Source organism: Protopterus annectens, chromosome 4.part0, assembly GCF_019279795.1.
Source record: "Protopterus annectens isolate FY-2018-M chromosome 4.part0, PAN1.0, whole genome shotgun sequence".
NCBI lineage: Eukaryota > Metazoa > Chordata > Ceratodontiformes > Protopteridae > Protopterus > Protopterus annectens.
Window position 1 is genome coordinate 963,571,415 of NC_056733.1, and position 22,875 is coordinate 963,594,289.

A 22,875-nucleotide genomic window follows, 5' to 3' on the forward strand; every position below is an offset into this window, starting at 1 on the left:
CCCTGTGGAGCATCAGTTGCAAACTTATTCATGGCATTTTGGGAAAGAACTTTTCTCTTTAAGAATAAATTAATGGACAAAATTAAATTATACACTAGATATTTAGATGATGTTTTCATTCTTTTGGAAGGAGAAACCGAAGAAGCCATGATATTAGTAGATTACTTAAATAGCACAACGTCTTTTTTAAATTTTACATCTACTTTTTCAAAAAATGAGATAGACTACTTAGATGTAAGATTATCTAAGAATGAACTTGATTTTGAATATATCTCGACAATATACAGGAAGAAAACATACTGTAATTCATTATTACATTTTAAAAGTTCACATCCCTTCAAACAGAAAAAGGCGATTATAAAAGGACAACTAATAAGGGCTGCCAGGATGTGCAACAAGGATGATTTATTCCATGAGGAATGTAAAAAACTAGAAAAAATGTTTATTGATCGAGATTATCCAAAAGATTTATTTTGTGAACTTTTAAACGAAGTAAATCAAAAACGAATGAATGGATTTTATGTGCCTCTATTGAAAAAGAGGCAAACAGTAATTAATGTGATTTCAAACATCACAGAAACAGAAGAGTTATTAAATCCAACAGAAAATGTAGATAATAATAATAGTTACAAAAGAACTACATCTTGTAGGATTAGCTTCATTTCAACATACAATAGTGATTCGTTTGAAATTCAATCAATAATATTAAAAAATTGGCACTTTATCCTTAATAATGAGGAATTATTAGATAAATTGGGGGATAAACCTAAATTTGTCTATAAAAGAGGTGATAATTTAAAATCAATTCTTGAAAACAAAAATTTTCAAATTAATAGTACTAAATTTAAAGGATGTAAACAATGTGGCTTTTGCAAATATTGTCAGTATGTAAAAAGCAGCAGTTCGTTTAAAATAAGGGACAATAGATATGATATTAAATGTAATTTGAATTGTACTTCTAAATCTATAGTATACCTTGCTTCTTGCAACTGCTGTAATGCATACTATGTAGGAAAAACTGATCGCAGATTACGCGACAGAATATATGAACATTTATACGCAATTAGAAAAAGGAAAAATGAAAATGCTTTAGCTAAACATTGTGAAAAATATGAGGACCATAGTTTCAATTTTTTAGCCATTGATTCGGTACAACAAACATTGAGGGGAGGACCAATTAATATACAATTAGAAGTTAGAGAGTTAGAATGGCAGCTACGACTAAACTCATTTTGCTTTCCAGGATTAAATGAGAGCTGTAACATTTCATGTGTCTTAAAAATGAGAAATTATTTAAGACACAAATTGAAATAAAATATTCTTATACAAAGAAAATATAAGGTTATTTTTGATAAAGTTAAGTAATAATAGAATATAATCGTAAATAATGAAATAACATAACTATTTAAGTTTGAATATATTTAATGATTTTTTAGTAATTTATTTGAACTAATCAATTTTAACAACAATAACATATACAAGTTAAAGTTGGTTTGGAAGGTAGTATGAATGTGGTTTCTAACTTTTAATTTTTAATATTTAGTATTTAGTAAGTTGTATGTTGTAGTTTGCACTTAGCGTTTTACAATTTAAAATTGTTTATTTCATGTTTGTAATTTCAAATATGATGTAAATATATTGATTAGTATAATAACAAGTGGGAACAAGATTATTGTACATTAAGTTTTTACTTCATAGAGTATATTAAGAAGGAACATTAATCTGTATCTTATGTGTGATTTTGAAATATTCCTTTAAGGACGTATATGTTCTTAATTACGTCAAGCATAACATATATAAGGAATTGGCGGGTTTTTTAAAGTTGTTTCAATTTGCTGAAGAAGCTGTGGTAAGACCACGGCGAAAACGCTCTTTTTACTGAGCTAATAAAAGCGTTATTTTTATTCATCTCTTTGGACAGTTATTGCGTTAAAGTAAGAATTTGGAAAACTTGCAGAACGTGCATTTAACCCAGTTTCTAAGGGCAGGAGTTGGCGTTGTCTATTTTTGTTTTCAATAAATGATAATAAAGTTTACTTTGACTTTTGACATAGCTCTCAACCTCTTAGTGGAAGAAATCTGGACAAAGCCAAAAATAAAGGGGACAAAGGTCCAAAAATAGGGACATGTTTCATATACTGCTCTTATATACTTAGATAGCTGCTAGAAGAAGAGTAATGCATCGGCATGTGTTTTATGAAGGATATGAAGTCTGAAACTCAAATGCCTGTCATCGCTTACTACAGTCCTCAGTGATTCGACAGAAAGCCACAACTTTTATGATAAACAGACCAAAAATATAAGGCAAAAATCTGGACATTCCTTGAAACTCTGGACAGTTAAGAGGTACGATCGGCAAACTTTCTCAAGGCATTACAAAACTAGACTGCACTTTCCACTCTGGGAACTAATACAATGGGGCTACTCTAGCTGAATGTTTAATAACCCTAAACATCAACCCGTTCATCATCTCCTCTCTGACTCTCCGTCGCTGACATTATGGTACCCTGTGGAATCTTATTATTTATTTTATTTAACATTTGTTTACTGGGAAAGTCTGACTTGGAACGAAGCCAATTTTCAGCAGAGGACTGGTGAGAAACACTGTAGATGTATGTGTTTGCACCATGGGAGCAAACCGGAGCACCTGGTGGAAACCCGTACGAACACAGAGAGGACATGCAAACTCCACACTAAAGGCTCCCCAACTAAGAATCAAACTGGAGAAACTCTTTCTGTGAGGCGACAATGCTACCGCTGCACCACTGTGCCGTCCAACCTGTCTTTAGGTTGTCAGTTTCACTGGAACTGTCTCTATGTGGTTATTAATAAGAGTTGTCCTACCTGATCACTCTGAAACAATGTCTTTTTTCCTAAGAACAAATTCTTCCACCTCCTGATGCTGATGGTTTGACAGAGTTTTGTCCATAACCACTTGAGGAATGGAAAGCATTTGCTTCTCTTATTCTTCCAGCTGTATGCAAAAGGTGAAACAAGGGATATAAATTAGCCCAAAATGTCCAATAAACTACATATTCTGAGCCGAAAACCACTCCTCCAGGGACAGATAAGCTGCTCAAAGCTCCCCACTCTCACTGGTGAACAGAGAAACTTCCTTCTATCCAAGTAAGGTATGCGCCAAAACAGAAACTACAATACAGCCCTGGATTCAGCAAACTCTGAAATCTGGACTCTACTAGCTGCAGAAAGGTGGGAAACAAGTATAGGACAGCTTATTTTTTTGTGTTTTTTTAGAAATTAAGGCAAAAAACACTAAGGCACAGAAAAATGACTATTTCACTTGAGTGTGTAGCCTACAACAGTTAAAACAGTTTAAATGCTTAAAAAATTATTTTAAAGTGCAAACAGTAAATATGTACAATAAAGCAGTTGCAGAAGGCTTTTTAGTATCAAATAAATGCTAGAAACTGAGCGTTTAGGCAGAATTTGCAATTTCTAAGAAGAAACAAGACAAAAAAAGTACTTAAATCAAACCAAAGTCTCTCTTTTCTCTTTCTGCTACTGTAGGACTCTGCAGATCATCTGGCAGGTTCTTGCTGAGCTGATACAAGCACAAAAAATGTGCAAAAGTGGGTTTTTATAGCAGTAAGAGAAAAGGGATAGAAATTAACCCAAAATGCCCAACAAAATACAAATTCTGAGCTGAAAAACACTCCTCCAGGGACAGACAGGCTGCTCAAAGCTCCCCACTCTCACTGGTGAACAGAGAAACTTCCTTCTATCCAAGTAAGGTATGTGCCAACACAGAAACTACAATACAGCCCTGGATTCAGCAAATTCTGAAACCTGAACTTTACTAGCTTCAAAAAGGCGGGAGACAAGTATAGGATAGCTTATTATTTTTGTTTGTTTTTTTTTTTTTTAGAAATTAAGGCAGTAAACACAAAATAAACACTTTAAGGCACAGAAAAACAGCTATCGCCCTTGCGTGTGTAGCCTACAACAGTTAAAACAGTTTAAGTGCTTAAAAATGAATTTCAAGTGCAGGCCTTGCTTGTCTCAGGACTTTATTTTCTGTGCTCAGAGCTATCCAGACCTTGCTGTGGTAGTGGGAAGTCCTACTGCTTACCAGTGGGAGTGGTGATCATTGTACTGCCTAACACTAGAGGAGTGGTTTCCAGCTCTGAAATTGTAATTTTATTAGCCTTTTTGGGCTGATTTCTATCCCTTTCAACTTTCTGGCTTAAACACACATGTGTTTGTACATTTTTCACATCGTGCAGCACTACGAGACTACAGTTAAACTATTCCAGGTGCCAGAAAGTCTGCTTTTCAAATTTTCCCTTAGAACTAGCTGGTTTCTCAGTAGTAGCACTAAAATCTGAACCCCTGTTACTAGCACTTGCTCTAGAACCTGCTGGAAATCACTAGGAAGCCTGAAACTGATTCAAGCACTCGGCTAATCATAGGCACTAAACAGCCTACAATTGCAAAGTACCTTGCAAAGGTAAGGGAAAACAGCTCTTAAACCTTACAAAAAAAACACCTAAACAGGCATGTCCAAGGGTCAGCTTCCGGTGGTTTCTCCTGTCCACCTGGTGAATCTGGGCATACTGGGGCAATGCGGCAACTGCCTCATGTACACAGACAATCCTCTCCTCCTACCACCCAACACTACAACCTGCGAGAGATGCACTTACATAGCCAAACTATAAGCAAAGCTCTCTCCGGTCAAGACTATGCTAGACAGTCAAGAGGAGAAGACTAACACCTGCATTACACCTCTAGCAACTCATAGCCCTTCAAAACCCACACCATCAACTCCCACACATAGCAACACTAAACCCACATAAGCTGAGGCCCTTAACATTAACCTGCCCAAGCAACAAGGACCTCCGAAGCCGAAATGCAAACAAACACCAGTCACAACCAAAGTGACACATAGGTCACAACACTAGTGTGCAACCCAACAACAGCCCCTAAGGCAAGACAATGTACCCAACACTTTAGTCATAGGTGACTCTATAGTCAGGCACACTGACGTCCCACTCACCAGGCTGAACAAAAAGAAAATTACAGTCAGCTGCCTGTCAGGTGCCAGGATCCACCACATAACGCATGCACTCAAGTCATTCCACAACAATTACAAATACGACTCTGTCATTGTCCATGCTGGAGTAAATGACTTGAGACATACCTCCCTGGACTACATGAAAAGAGACATGGAAGAGCTCTTGGATCATGTGACCCAGGCAGGTATGACCCTAGCCCTGAGTAGCATCCTGCCTTCGCCCAGAATGATATACAGTATAAGGACAAAATGATTGACTTCAACAATTGGCTAAGCTTCTGGTGTCATTCAAAGGGGATCCAGTATTTGTCTGCCTGGGAAGACATGATCGACAAACCACGATGCTTTTCCAGAGATGGTCTGCACCTGTCACCCCTGGGATGCAGGTTACTGGCTAAAGCTCTTGCCACCCCTATAGTGCCTTTTTTTAGGCAAGGTTCAAAGGATAAAACCACCACCATTACAGATACAAGCATGCAAAATCTGAAGGTAATGCTACTCAATGCTAGAAGTCTAAACCTCAAAATGCACTCTCTCGAGGCACTCCTAAAAATGGAGAACACTGATATCTGTGCAGTGACTGAGACCTGGTTCAAGGCTCCAGAGAGCACCCCTGCAATACCAGGCTACAATTCTTACCACACTTTTCGGCCACAAAACCAAGACCGAAACACTAAAGGTGGAAGAGTGTCCATATTCACCAAGGATATTCACACCTCCAGGCTAGTTGCCCAACACAATGCATCTGAAATTCTCCAGGTGCAACTAACACTAGGTGAGACTACAATCCAAATTGTAGCTTGCTACAGATACCCCACCATACCCCAAGATTCTCACTATACCTTCCTAAACATACTGGAAAATATAAGATACAACCAAACACCCTAATACTAGGTGATTTCAACTACCCTGCCATTAATTGGGAAAACTACTCGGGTACCAACTCCTTTTCCCAACGGTTCTTGGAATTCATAAATTCCAATGCCCTGGATCAACTAATCCATTGTCCCACCAGGGGCTCCAATATCCTAGACCTGGTCATTACCAACATGGGAGATAGATGCTCCACACCAGTGGTCACCTCCTCATTGGTCAGGTCTGACCATAAGCAAATCACCCTTGACATCCACATCCCACCTCCACCCCCCAGTAAGGAAACCTCCTTAAAAAACTTCTCCAAAGCCAGCTTCATGCTATTGAAGTCAGAAGTGACAAACTTCACAACACCCAAGCAGACGGGATCTGGAAGTTCGACTGCAGAATCCTACACTAAGACACTGTATGAGCACATCCACTCGTGCATAAATCGTGCCATCCCAAATAGAACCAAGATGCTCTTCTCCAAAAAAAGAAAGCCAATCTGGTGGTCCCCTGCTATAAACAAACTATACAACAGAAGGAAGAAACTGTTGCAGAAAAGAGGAAAATCCCAGGATGCAAAAAAACTCCCTCACCAGCCTCAGTAAGAAGCTGAGATCCCTCATAAAATCCTCAAAAGCTAGTTATGAAAATAAAATTGCCAAAGATTCCAAAGACAACCACAAGGCATTCTATAGTTATGTCGAGAATCTAAATGGCAATGCTCAGATCTGCTCTGAGCTACAACAGAATGGCATTAAATATACTGATCCCAAGGATATTGCCAATATCCTGGCAGATCGATTTAGTGCCAAATTCACACCCTTCTCACCCCCTAAAGGGCCCATCTCAATACCAAAAGATTGCCAAATTCCAATAATCACAGCCACACAGGTAGAAACAGCACTCTCCAAAGCTAAGAATACAGCATCCATGGGAACAGATGACATCCCAGGCTGTGTACTACATGAACTGTAAAATGAACTGGCACCCCACCTAAGTGTCATGTTTAATCATAGCCTCACCTCATGCTTCGTGCCCATTGAGTGGTGCACAGCTACAGTTATCCCACTCCACAAGGGAGGATAAGCCTTGGATCCTGGGAACTACCATCCCATCAGTCTGACAAACCTGATCTGCAAGGGCATGGAACGCATTATCATGGAACTTATAAACAAAGACATTGGCAACCTCCAGACACTGGACTCCACCCAGTTTGGGTTTGTGAAGGGCCGATCTTGTCTCCTGAATCTGATTGACTTCTTTGAATCGGTCTTCAGAGCTGTGGACGAGAGTAAGGTGGTCCACACAGCCTATCTGGACCTCGCCAAGGCCTTCAACACCACCCCCCACTTTGGAATCATAGATAAACTTACTAAGCTGGCCATAAATCCCTACGTCACTCGATGGGTTGCCAACTGGCTTACTGACAGAACCCAGACTGTAAAAGTAGCCGACTCCAAATCCAGCTCTGGACAAGTGACAAGTGGAGTACCTCAGGGTTCAGTCCTGGGACCACTCTTGTTTGGCATCTACTTCTCTGAAGTACAGGCCAACACTAAGGGACTCTGGCTAACAAAGTTTGCAGATGACTGCAAACTGGGAGCCATTATTGAATCCCCAAATGATGTGGATATTCTACAAAAGGGCCTTACAGAAACAGATGCCTGGTGCCAGAGCCATGGACTCAAGCTTAATGCTAAGAAATGTATAGTTATCCCCTTTGGAAAAAAACATGTACCCATGAACTACCACATAGGTGGCAGGACACTAAACATCAAAAGTGTGATGAGAGACTTAGGGACACAAGTGGACAGTGGTCTCACTTTCGATAACCACATCGCCACAACAGTCAGGAAATCCTTCTAAGTGGTGCGCCTCATCACTAAGGGCTTTTCATCCAGAAAAAAGGAGGTCATTGTCCCGCTGTACTCATCCCTCATTAGACCCATTATAGACTATAATGCCCCATTCGGTATGTACCTCACAAGACATCTGCAACAGCTGGAAAGGCCACAGAAATACCTCACTAAAAGAATCACAGGCCTAAAGCAGATGCCATATGCTGACCATCTAAAAAAACTCCAGCTATACTCTGTGGCATATCGCTCACTGAGGTGATCTCTGCTTAACATACAAGGCCATGTCAAACCCTGAGCTGTTGGACATGCTCCACTTAAAGAAATCCCAATCCCTCAGAGCCACACACTCCAGGGATCTAAGCCTTATCGTCACAGTGAACAAAACATGCTGGAGGGATAGGTTCCTGACCTAGAGACTCCCCATACTCTGGAATAGACTGCCCATACATGTCAAGCAGAGCGCCTCATTGGCCCTCTTCAAAAGGAACCTTGATGATTGGATGGGAGATAGGAAATTCACCCCGGGGATCATGTCAGTCACCCTGCTAGACAGGGGCCCAGAGAAGTAAATATTGTGGGAAAAAATTTCCAGGGAATTGTTATGGCTAGGCTTGCATAGGCCTTAGGGCCAATAGCCTAGTACCAACCTATGAACCTATGAACAGTAAATAAGTACAATAAAATAGTTGCAGAAGGTCTTTTAATATCAAATAAACACTAGAAACCGAGTGTTTAGGCGCAATTAGCAATTCTAAACAGAAAGAAGCCAAAAAAGAACTTAAATCAAACCAATGTCTCTCTTTTCTCTCACTGCTGCTGTAGAACTCTGCAGATCACCTGGGCAGGTTCATGCTGAGCTGATACAAGCGCAAAAAACATGCAAAAGCAGGTTTTTACAGCAGGAAGATAAAAGGGATAGAAATTAGCCCAAAATGGCCAATAAACTACAAATTCTGAGCTGAAAACAACTGTTGTCTATTGCTGGCGTTTTTCAAACGCCGGTTTTGAATTGATTGGTGCTCGCTGTCCAAGCGAACACATTATATACATAATTTGTGTTTTTTGGGGCTAGTATCATTTGGTCCTCACTTTTGAGAGATTATTTATATCTCCAATGTGGTACACATTGGTTATGCTTACGGCAGCTGATGTGTATTGTTGGTCATCTTTTATACATATAGTTGGGGATATTTGTGATTCATAGTTTCCTGACTACTACCATTTATTATTGTTGCACTGGTTCTATGTGCTTGTTTTTTGATCTATTTTCTAGCATTTCCCCTCAATATTAGATTTGGAGGGTTTTTGGCATTAATTCTTTAATGTTGTGTCTATATATAGGTGGTTTGAATGGTCCAGAGGTTTAATATTGTGACGTTGTTCACATGTTTGGGCCACTACTTATATTTGAGTTTTATGATACAGATGACTACCTATATGTGGATTTGATTTTGCCTTGTTATTGCTGATAATATCTCTTTCACAGTTTCTAGTATGGTTCTTTGATGTGGGTTTATTTTATACTCTCCATGTTATAATACAGATAATGTACATGGCTCTGGGGTAGTTTTGATTATCCAGCATATATTTACTTTTTATGTACAGTTGCATTGACAGCCCATGTTGTTTTGACAGCGAAATATTGTACTCATTACTGGCAGTTAGATACTTGTCATTGTTATTTTAATATTATTTGTGACATGTTTCTGGTTGATATGCTTACATCCTTTGGTGCCTAACAGGGTCCTTTTGGACTGATGTTTCATCACCATCTATGACCACAGTTCATACCTATGCCAATACTTCAGAGGTCTTTAATGTTTTGAATTCTGGGTATTGTTTCTATTATATAGGCTATTTGTATGTGGTTATGGATTGATTATTGGTGATACATTTTTTCAAATATTCATGTTGTGGTCCATTTCAGATATACATATTATTATTGTTGAGCCATAGGATTTTTTGGAGCCAGCCTAGCCATTTCAATAATATATTGATGGTGTGTTAACAAATGGTGTCTTTGCTGATCATCATTGATACAAGAAGACTTGTTGGTAATCTTTGGGATTACTAGTTTATGGTATTTTACATTTTATCTGGTTTGGCAATAATTACAACTTGTCTTTTGTGAATATATGATTACATCATATATTGTTCTTTTTGGACATGTTCATACCAATACGCAGTGACACGACTTTAGTGAATCTGTTAGGTCGGTTTGACTGCTTTATTGTATTGGTTTACATATTTTGTTATTGATCCATAAGACTTATACACAATACCAAGTGAATTATAGAGCACTTCAGCTAATGGTATTTGGTGTATAATGGTCTTTTTTTGGATGATTTTGTATTTTTTGCTGGATTGTTGTTGAGACATGTTCTCAGCCGCTTAGGCTTGACAATATATGTTACATTATTTTGGTGTCAGTTTGGATACCAGTGGTTTATTTTTTCTTTGATTTGGTGATATCTTTTCATTTCATGATATATATTTTTTTGGCTTGGCTGGGCTCAATCCTTAGGTTTGAAATATGGCACTTTCACCCATTATACAGGGTTTATCTTCAGATATGGATGACTTATCTGTGTTTGGTTTAGACAAGCATGGTTCGTCATCCATTACTGATGTTTTTGGATCTGATCTGGACGCACAATGTGAGTTATTTTTCAACAAATTGGGTAAGAATATGAGGATGGTTAGGACCAATGTGTGGCATTTACGTTTATTCAAAGCATATCAACAGAAACATGTTACTCCACGTGGCCTTAGGGTCAAGGTTCAACCTTTGGTCTCTAATATTGATGACCAACTCATTGAGGATTGGGGTCATATTCAACAATTGGCCTCTTCCAAATTTGTGGATGCTTTGGCTGATTTTTATGAACGTAAGGTACAGCAAGGTGTTAAAGATTTAGAAACTGTCTGTTTGGATACAAATAAGTTTGAAACTTGTGATTCATTTATGACACAGGTTAAAAAACTTACTACGGATTTGTCCAAAATGGAAAGTACTCTAAAGGATAGAAAAATCAAAAAATTTCTTAGGGATGTAGGTGACTATGAGAGGGGTAAACCCTTCGATACATCTAAGAATGTTTCCTTTAGATTACCCAGAGATGAGAACAAATATGATAAGAGGTCATCTACTCCCAAAAGAAAAAGGCCAAAATCAATTCTTAAGAAAAATTATGGTTTTTCCAATGGTACCTCTGGTGAGGATACTTCCTCAAATACAGAAGGTGAACTTGATATACATTCTAGAGAGGGGTCACCCAAGGCCAAAAGGGACAATTCTTCACACCCTCCCAATTTAGATACAGACGAGGGGGGCGGAAACATAAGAAACGTAACATCCAAACAAAGTTTGGAGGCACTTTTGAAAATTATGACACAACACTGACTTCCAATTCTAATGTCTACAATATTTCGTCTGTTGATTTGACTAATGCACAACTCAAATTACTAAACAAAGGGCTTAATTTTGTCCCTGGGTTTTTTGTTTCTGAACAATCTTTGGCTCAGGATGTGATAAATTTTTGTCGCATTTTGAATTTGAACTTGTTTTTTGATAACACTGTTTGTGATACACCTTGTGATACATCTTGTGATTTTAGGTTTAAGAAATCTACATTTAATCCACCTATGTCACACTTAGTGGGGGTATTTCAGAAAAATGTCCTTCAGGATATACATTGTCATCTTAAGGATTTTCCTATTTCCCACAATAATTTGTCTGTGGAAGAAAAACTTAGTTTGGATGAGTTAATTAACAATAAAGATTTGGTGATTGTTCAAGCTGATAAAGGTGGAGCGGTGGTGATATTGGATAAGGTTGCCTATGACAGTGAGGCTTTCAGGCAATTGGGTGGTAAACAATATTATAGGCAGATGTTTTTGGATCCTACACCCCACTTCCAATGCCAGATTGGCAAATTTTTGACCCAGGCAGTGGAGGAGGGTATTATTACAAAATTTGTTAAAGAACAATTAATGGTTGATTCACCCAAGAAACAATATCTATATTTGTTACCCAAGATCCATAAACATGCCACAAATCCACCAGGTCGACCCATTGTCTCTGGACATGGGTCTCTTACTGAACCATTGTCTGAATATTTAACCCAACACTTAAAACCTTTATTGGGTTTAATTAGAGCTAGAATCCAAGACACCACCCAATTTCTGGATATTATTAATAATTCTCAACTTGAATCACATTGGCTATTATGCACTTTGATATTACTCTTTACACCAATATTCCACACTGGGCAGGTTTACAAGCATTGGATTATTGGTTGGCTAGATCAGGTTTATATCCGCCTGGATTTAATACGTTTCTTGTTTGCCTTACAGAACATGTTTTTGTCTAGTAACGTTTTCTATTTTCAAAATCATTGTTATTGGCAAGTAAAGGGTACTGCTATGGGTGCATCTTTTGCACCCATATATGCAGATCTTTTCATGGCTTATATTGAAGAAATTGTCATCTATGATCACAATCATAATATCTATATGTGTGAGATGGACATTTGGCGTCGTTATTTGGATGACTGTTGGTTGGTGTGGAAAGCTGATGAACACTATCTTATGGAGTTTCTTGAATATCTTAATGACAATATATGGGGGATTGAATTCAAGCTTACCTGCCATGTGTCGAAGATAGTGTTTCTTGACATTGAAATTATCAGAAATCAGGATAACACTTTGTCAACTAGGATGTTCAGGAAATTTCCAGAATTCAATTCATTATTACATGCTACCAGCTTCCACCCACAACATGTCATCCAAAATATACCAAAATCTCAATTTTTAAGAGCCAGAAGAATCTGTTCTAGCGAGCAATCCTTTTTTGAGGCCCAGGATGACTTGATACATAGATTTATTAGGAGGGGTTATCATTCAGGTACTGTGCACTTAGCCAAAAGGTTTGTGTCTAATATGAATAGAGATGATCTACTATCGTACAGAGATAGGAATAACACTACTAAGCAACAACCTTTACGTTTGGTGACTACGTATGGACGCAATACACAGGGTTTTAGAAATATTATAGACAGACATTGGAATGTTCTTAAAGCTGATCACAAACTCAATTCTTTACTTTCAGATAAATGTTCTTTCTTATTCAAAAGGGGACAGACCATTGGTTCTAAATTTAGTCATTATAAGAAAATTGGTTTGGACTCTCCTGTTTTAACTCACTTGTCTATTTCAGGCAAACCTATTGTAGGGTGCATACCCTGTGGACATTGCTCTTTTTGTATTCGTGTTTCACGTACTAGTGAATTTAGCAGTAAAAATACCTCACACGTTTATGATATCAAATTTTGGGCCAATTGTAATACTGAGTGGGTCATCTATTTGGTGACCTGCAATTGTTCTGCTTTTTATGTTGGCAAAACTTCCAGGGCCTTTCGTCTTAGAATTTGTGAGCATTTAAGTGATATTAAAAATAAACGTATCAGCAACGCATTATATAAACATTGTTTAACACATGCATCAGCTTCTTTCAAATTTGTTGTTATTGATTGTATTAAGGGGAAATGCAAGGATAAACAGTACTGGCAAGAAATACTTAGCTCCAAGGAGAAAAAATGGATCATAAAACTTGGAGCTTTGTTTTCACCTGGCCTTAATGACCAATTGTAAAAACAATTAATGCTGTGTTGTGATTGGCCTTTATGTATGACTCATCTATATATATGGATGCATTCTGATACTTTGACCTTTTATTTGTTATTTCACTGAAGAAGGCTCTGAGGAGCCGAAACCGGTTTGATTTATGGTTTTGTAATATTTTTTACAACCTGTGTCCTAGGGGGATTTGTCTTCCTATGGCAATAAATCTATTTTTTGGATGTGGATACTACCAACACTTGCTGGCGTTTTTTGTTCATCTGAAAACAACTGCTCCAGGGAGAGATAGGCTGCTCAAAGCTCCCCACTCCCACTGGTGAACAGAGAAACTTCCTTCTATCCAAGTAAGCTATGGGCCAACACAGAAACTAGAATACAGCCCTGGATTCAGCAAACTCTGAAAACTGGCTCTACTAGCTTCAGAAAGGCAGGAAACAAGTATAGGATAGCTTTTTTTTTGTTTTTTTGCCTTTTTTAGAAATTAAGGCAGTAAACACAAAATAAACACTTTAAGGCACAGAAAAATGGCTATCGCACTTGAGTGTGTAGCCTACAATAGTTAAAACAGTTTAAATGCTTAAAAAAACAAATTTAAAGTGCAAACAGTAAATAAGTACAATAAAACAGTTGCAGAAGGCTTTTAGTATCAAATAAACACTAGAAACTGAGCGTTTAGGCAGAATTAGTAATTTCTAACAAGAAACAAGCCGAAAAAGTACTACATCAACCCAAAGTCTCTCTTTTCTCTTTCTGCTGCTGTAAGACTCTGCAGATCACCTGGGCAGGTTAATTCTATGCTGATACAAGTGCAAAAATGTGCAAAAGTGAGTTTTTATAGCAAGAAGATAAAAGGGGAGACATGCCTGGCCTACAGAGAAATCCAAGACCCAAACCTAATGAACTTCATGCATATCCATAAATCAAATAGGGCTAGGAATACCCATTCCAGAGACCTAAATATGGCCTGAGACTTAAATAGGACATGCTGGTGGAACAGATTTATCTCCCAGTGACTGCAGTGTTTTTAGAACAGGCTAAAATGCATGTCAAACAGAGCACCCTTATGAAACTATTCAAGAGAAACCTGCACAAGCGGATGGGGAACCATAAATTCTTAGCAGGGATACAGCCCACAACCCTTCTGGACATGGGCAGTCATCACTAAATGCAATCTTGGGTATTGACTAGTATTTCTGTGGTATTACACTGGGATGAAACGGCTAGGCTTAAAATGACCCTCGGGTCAATAGCCTAGTAATCTCCTATGATCCTATAAGTATTATAAAATGCACTCTGCACCTTAGCTTCATTGGTTACGGAAATCTGCTAGTAACCCTTCATTAAATCCATGGTAGTTAGAAACATAGCGTTTCCTAATTACTCCACAAACTCATCTACCCTTAATATATGATAGCTGTCAAACCTGGAGGTATTGGCAGCATACCTTAACATAACCAAGCAATAGGGCAATAACAATAAGACATCACAACCAGCTTACCAGTTACAAGAAAATCATGTGCAATGCAAACTGCTAGATATTCTCATAATACAGAGAACATGAGAATTACATTGTGTAATAAGTACAGGTGCAATAAGGAACCAATCAGCTGCTAGAGTGGTGTGTAGAATAACTGTAGTAATAAGTAATGCTGTCTAAGAGAAAGGTAAATGTTAGGTCTGATGCACATGTAATTATAGATATGTATGTATATGTCTCTCTTCTAAGCATGTGTATTTGGGGTCTAAATTAAATCACCGAATGCTTAAAAAAGTGAATGCTGATTTATCGATCCCATGTAAGTGAAAGCTTACAATCCCAAACAACTCGGAACAGCAATTTTTTTCCCAGGGAAAAAAAATCGCTGTTCTACAAAACAAAATAAAATAAAAATGAAAACTTCAAAACCTTACATAAAGTGGGGAGCTTTGCCTCCCACACACCCCTACTTAAATATACCAACTCCGAGATCGCACTACAGTGAGAAAAACGGTAAAGTAACAGAGGCAGCCAAACAATTTCTTTCCCAGGGAAAAAAATCACTTATATGCCGTTTCTCTATTTTGCCGTTTCGTGCTTTCAAGTTCAATCAAGACGCATTCGAAGGGTTGCGTCTTTGATTATATAATAGGAACCCTGTAACTGTATGCACATATTTGTTTTCTCAATTTGAGCATGATGCACATAACTTTCTTTAGACTTCACTTGTAATGTCTAAATGATAATAAAGTTTACTTTGACTTTTGACATAGCTCTCAGCCTCTTAGTGCAAGAAATCTGGACAAAGCCAAAAATAAAGGGGACAAAGGTCCAAAAATAGGGACATGTTTTATATACTGCTCTTATATACTTAGATAGCTGCTAGAAGAAGAGGTAATGCATCAGCATGTGTTTTATGAAGGATATGAAGTCTGAAACTCAAATGCCTGTCATCGCTTAGTACAGTCCTCAGTGATTTGCCAGTAAGCCACAACTTTTATGATAAACAGACCAAAAATATAAGGCAAAACCTGGACATTACATGAAACTCCGGACAGTTGAGAGGTACGATCGGCAAACTTTCTCAAGGCATTACAAAACTAGACTGCACTTTCCACTCTGGGAACTAATACAATGGGGCTACTCGAGCTGAATGTTTAATAACCCTAAACATCAACACGTTCATCATCTCCTCTCTGACTCTCCGTCGCTGGCATTATGGTACCCTGTGGAATCTTATTATTTATTTTATTTAACATTTGTTTACTGGGAAAGTCTGACTAGGAACAAAGTCAATTTTCAACAGAGGACTGGTGAGAAACACTGTAGATGTATGTGTTTGCACCATAGGAGGAAACCGGAGCACCTGGTGGAAACCCACACAAAATAAAGCCTTGGATTCAGCATACTCTGAAAACTGGACTCTACTAGCTTCAGAAAGGTGGGAAACAAGTATAGGACAGCTTATTTTTTGTTTTTTTTAGAAATTAAGGCAGTAAACACAAAATAAACACTTTAAGGCACAGAAAAAATGACTATCGCACTTGAGTGTGTATCCTACAACAGTTAAAACAGTTTAAATGCTTAAAAAACTATTTTAAAGTGCAAACAGTAAATAAGTACAACAAAGCAGTTGCAGAAGGCTTTTTAGTATCAAATAAATGCTAGAAACTGAGCGTTTAGGCAGAATTTGCAATTTCTAAGAAGAAACAAGACAAAAAAAGTACTTAAATCAAACCAAAGTCTCTCTTTTCTCTTTCTGCCACTGTAGGACTCTGCAGATCACCTGGGCAAGTTCATGCTGAGCTGATACAAGTGCAAAAAACACGCAAAAGCAGGTTTTTACAGCAGGAAGATAAATGGGATAGAAATTAACCCAAAATGGCCAATAAACTACAAATTCTGAGCTGAATTGAACTCCTCCAGGGACAGATAGGCTGCTCAAAGCTCCCCACTATCACTGGTGAACAGAGAAACTTCCTTCTATCCAAGTAAGGTATGTGCCAACACAGAAACTACAATACATCCCTGGATTCAGCAAACTCTGAAAACTGGACTCTAATAGCTTCAGAAAGGCGGGAAACAAGTATAGGACAGCTTATTTTTTTTTGTTTGTTTTTTTTTTTTGTAGAAATTAAGGCAGTAAACACAAAATAAACACTTTAAGGCACAGAAAAACGGCTATCACCCTTGAGTGTGTAGCCTACAACAGTTAAAACAGTTTAAATGCTTAAAAAATGATTTTAAAGTGCAAACTTTAAATAAGTACACTAAAACAGTTGTAGAAGGTCTTTTAGTATCAAATTAACACTAGAAACTGAGTGTTTAGGTGGAATTAGCTATTCTAAACAGAAAGAAGCCAAAAAAAATACTTAAATCAAACCAACGTCTCTCTTTTCTCTTTCTGCTGCTGTAGAACTCTGCATATCACCTGGGCAGGTTCATGTTGAGCTGATACAAGCGCAAAAAACACGCAAAATCGGGTTTTTACAGCAGGAAGATAACAGGGATAGAAATTAGCCCAAAATGGCCAATAAACTACAAATTCTGAACTGAAAACAATTCCTCCAGGGACAGATAGGCTGCTCAAAACTCCCCACTCTCACTGGTGAACAGAGAAACTTCCTTCTGTTCAAGTAAGGTATGGGCCAACACAGAAACTACAATACAGCCCTGGATTCAGCAAAGTCTGAAAAATGGACTCTAATAGCTTTAGAAAGGCGGGAAACCAGTATAGGATAACTATTTTTTTTTTTAAGAAATAAAGGCAGTAAACACAAAATAAATAATTTAAGTCACATAAAAACGGATATCACACTTGAATGTGTTGCCTACAACAGTTAAAACAGTTTAAATGCTTAAAAAACTATTTTAAAGTGCAAACAGTAAGTAAGTACAATAAAACCATTACAGAAGGTTTTTTAGTATCAAATAAATGCTAGAAACCGAACGTTTAGGTGGAATTTGCAATTTCTAACAAGAAACAGACCAAAAAAGTACTAAATAAAACTAAAGTCTCTCTTTTCTCTTTCTGCTGCTGTAGGACTCTGCAGATCACCTGGGCATGTTTTTGCTGAGCTGAGACAAGCACAAAAAACACGAAAAAGTGGTTTTTTACAGCAGGAAGGTAAAAGGGATAGAAATTAGCCCAAAATGGCCAATAAACTACAAATTTTGAGCTGAAAACCACTCCTCCAGGGACAGACAGGATGCTCAAAGCTTTCCACTCTACTGGTGAACAGAGAAACTTCCTTCTATCCAAATAAGATATGCGCCAACACAGAAAATACAATAAAGCCCTTGGATTCAGCAAACTCTGAAAACTGGACTCTAATAGCTTCAGAAAGGCGGGAAACAAGTATAGGACAGCTTATTTCTTTTTCTTTGTTTTTTTTTAGAAATTAAGGCAGTAAACACAAAATAAACACTTTAAGGCACAGAAAAACAGCTATCGCCCTTGAGTGTGTAGCCTACAACATTTAAAACAGTTTAAATGCTTAAAAAACTAATTTAAAGTGCAAACAGTAAATAAGTACAATAAAATAGTTGCAGAAGGCTTTTTAGTATCAAATAAACACTAGAAACCGAGCGTTTAGGCCGAATTAGTAATTTCTAACAAGAAACAAGCCAAAAAAGTACTTAAATCAACCCAAAGTCTCTCTTTTCTCTTTCTGCTGCTGTAAGACTCTGCAGATCACCTGGGCAGGTACTTGCTGAGCTGATACAAGTGCAAAAATGTGCAAAAGTGGGTTTTTATAGCAAGAAGATAAAAGGGGAGACATGCCTGGCCTACAGAGAAATCCAAGACCCAAACCTAAGAACTTCCTGCATATCCATGAATCAAACAGGACTAGGAATACCCATTCCAGAGACCTAAATATGGCCTGAGACTTAAATAGGACATGCTGGTGGAACAGATTTATCTCCCAGTGACTGCAGTGTTTTTAGAACAGGCTAAAATGCATGTCAAACAGAGCACCCTTATGAAACTATTCAAGAGAAACCTGCACAAGCGGATGGGGAACCATAAATTCTTAGCAGGGATACAGCCCACAACCCTTCTGGACATGGGCAGTCATCACTAAATGCAATCTTGGGTATTGACTAGTATTTCTGTGGTATTACACTGGGATGAAACGGCTAGGCTTAAAATGACCCTCGGGTCAATAGCCTAGTAATCTCCTATGATCCTATAAGTATTATAAAATGCACTCTGCGCCTTAGCTTCATTGGTTACGGAAATCTGCTAGTAACCCTTCGTTAAATCCATGGTAGTTAGAAACATAGCGTTTCCTAATTACTCCACAAACTCATCTACCCTTAATATATGATAGCTGTCAAACCTGGAGGTATTGGCAGCATACCTTAACATAACCAAGCAATAAGGCAATAACAATAAGACATCACAACCAGCTTACCAGTTACAAGAAAATCATGTGCAATGCAAACTGCTAGATATTCTCATAATACAGAGAACATGAGAACTACATTGTGTAATAAGTACAGGTGCAATAAGGAACCAATCAGCTGCTAGAGTGGTGTGTAGAATAACTGTAGTAATAAGTAATGCTGTCTAAGAGAAAAGTAAATGTTAGGTCTGATGCACATGTAATTATAGATATGTATGTATATGTCTCTTCTAAGCATGTGTATTTGGGGTCTAAATTAAATCACCGAATGCTTAAAAAAGTGAATGCTGATTTATCGATCCCATGTAAGTGAAAGCTTACAATCCCAAACAACTCGGAACAGCAATTTTTTTCCCAGGGAAAAAAAATTGCTGTTCTACAAAACAAAATAAAATAAAAATGAAAACTTCAAAACCTTACATAAAGTGGGGAGCTTTGCCTCCCACACACCCCTACTTAAATATACCAACTCCGAGATCGCACTACAGTGACAAAAATGGTAAAGTAACAGAGGCAGCCAAACAATTTCTTTCCCAGGGAAAAAAATCACTTATATGCCGTTTCTCTATTTTGCCGTTTCGTGCTTTCAAGTTCAGTCAAGACGCATTCGAAGGATTGCGTCTTTGATTATATAATAGGAACCCTGTAACTGTATGCACATGTTTGTCTTCTCAATTTGAGCATGATGCACATAACTTTCTTTAGACTTCACTTGTAATGTCTAAATGATAATAAAGTTTACTTTGACTTTTGACATAGCTCTCAGCCTCTTAGTGCAAGAAATCTGGACAAAGCCAAAAATAAAGGGGACAAAGGTCCAAAAATAGGGACATGTTTCATATACTGCACTTATATACTTAGATAGCTGCTAGAAGAAGAGGTAATGCATCAGCATGTGTTTTATGAAGGATATGAAGTCTGAAACTCAAATGCCTGTCATCGCTTAGTACAGTCCTCAGTGATTTGCCAGTAAGTCACAACTTTTATGATAAACAGACCAAAAATATAAGGCAAAATCTGGACATTCCTTGAAACTCTGGACAGTTGAGAGGTACGATCGGCAGACTTTCTCAAGGCATTACAAAACTAGACTGCACTTTCCACTCTGGGAACTAATACAATGGGGCTACTCGAGCTGAATGTTTAATAACCCTAAACATCAACCCGTTCATCATCTCCTCTCTGACTCTCCGTCGCTGACATTATGGTACCCTGTGAAATCTTATTTATTTTATTTAACATGTGCTTACTGGGAAAGTCTGACTAGGAACGAAGCCAATTTTCAACAGAGGACTGGTGAGAAACACTGTAGATGTATGTGTTTGCACCATGGGAGGAAACCGGAGCACCTGGTGGAAACCCACACAAAATAAAGCCTTGGATTCAGCATACTCTGAAAACTGGACTCTACTAGCTTCAGAAAGGTGGGAAACAAGTATAGGACAGCTTATTTTTTGTTTTTTTTAGAAATTAAGGCAGTAAACACAAAATAAACACTTTAAGGCACAGAAAAATGACTATTGCACTTGAGTGTGTATCCTACAACAGTTAAAACAGTTTAAATGCTTAAAAAACTATTTTAAAGTGCAAACAGTAAATAAGTACAACAAAGCAGTTGCAGAAGGCTTTTTAGTATCAAATAAATGCTAGAAACTGAGCGTTTAGGCAGAATTTGCAATTTCTAAGAAGAAACAAGACAAAAAAAGTACTTAAATCAAACCAAAGTCTCTCTTTTCTCTTTCTGCCACTGTAGGACTCTGCAGATCACCTGGGCAAGTTCATGCTGAGCTGATACAAGTGCAAAAAACACGCAAAAGCAGGTTTTTACAGCAGGAAGATAAATGGGATAGAAATTAACCCAAAATGGCCAATAAACTACAAATTCTGAGCTGAATTGAACTCCTCCAGGGACAGATAGGCTGCTCAAAGCTCCCCACTATCACTGGTGAACAGAGAAACTTCCTTCTATCCAAGTAAGGTATGTGCCAACACAGAAACTACAATACATCCCTGGATTCAGCAAATTCTGAAAACTGGACTTTACTAGCTTCAGAAAGGCGGGAAACAAGTATAGGACAGCTTATTTTTTTTTTGTTTGTTTTTTTTTTGTAGAAATTAAGGCAGTAAACACAAAATAAACACTTTAAGGCACAGAAAAATGGCTATCACCCTTGAGTGTGTAGCCTACAACAGTTAAAACAGTTTAAATGCTTAAAAAATTATTTTAAAGTGCAAACTTTAAATAAGTACACTAAAACAGTTGTAGAAGGTCTTTTAGTATCAAATTAACACTAGAAACTGAGTGTTTAGGCGGAATTAGCTATTCTAAACAGAAAGAAGCCAAAAAAAATACTTAAATCAAACCAACGTCTCTCTTTTCTCTTTCTGCTGCTGTAGAACTCTGCATATCACCTGGGCAGGTTCATGTTGAGCTGATACAAGCGCAAAAAACACGCAAAATCGGGTTTTTACAGCAGGAAGATAACAGGGATAGAAATTAGCCCAAAATGGCCAATAAACTACAAATTCTGAACTGAAAACAATTCCTCCAGGGACAGATAGGCTGCTCAAAACTCCCAACTCTCACTGGTGAACAGAGAAACTTCCTTCTATTCAAGTAAGGTATGGGCCAACACAGAAACTACAATACAGCCCTGGATTCAGCAAAGTCTGAAAACTGGACTCTAATAGCTTTAGAAAGGCGGGAAACCAGTATAGGATAACTATTTTTTTTTTTTTTTAAGAAATAAAGGCAGTAAACACAAAATAAATAATTTAAGTCACATAAAAACGGATATCACACTTGAATGTGTTGCCTACAACAGTTAAAACAGTTTAAATGCTTAAAAAACTATTTTAAAGTGCAAACAGTAAGTAAGTACAATAAAACCATTACAGAAGGTTTTTTAGTATCAAATAAATGCTAGAAACCGAACGTTTAGGTGGAATTTGCAATTTCTAACAAGAAACAGGCCAAAAAAGTACTAAATAAAACTAAAGTCTCTCTTTTCTCTTTCTGCTGCTGTAGGACTCTGCAGATCACCTGGGCATGTTTTTGCTGAGCTGAGACAAGCACAAAAAACACGAAAAAGTGGGTTTTTACAGCAGGAAGGTAAAAGGGATAGAAATTAGCCCAAAATGGCCAATAAACTACAAATTTTGAGCTGAAAACCACTCCTCCAGGGACAGACAGGATGCTCAAAGCTTTCCACTCTACTGGTGAACAGAGAAACTTCCTTCTATCCAAGTAAGATATGCGCCAACACAGAAAATACAATAAAGCCCTGGATTCAGCAAACTCTGAAAACTGGACTCTAATAGCTTCAGAAAGGCGGGAAACAAGTATAGGATAGCTTATTTCTTTTTCTTTGTTTTTTTTTAGAAATTAAGGCAGTAAACACAAAATAAACACTTTAAGGCACAGAAAAACAGCTATCGCCCTTGAGTGTGTAGCCTACAACATTTAAAACAGTTTAAATGCTTAAAAAACTAATTTAAAGTGCAAACAGTAAATAAGTACAATAAAATAGTTGCAGAAGGCTTTTTAGTATCAAATAATTTATTTATTTATTTTATTTATTTGCAGTTGTTTAACCA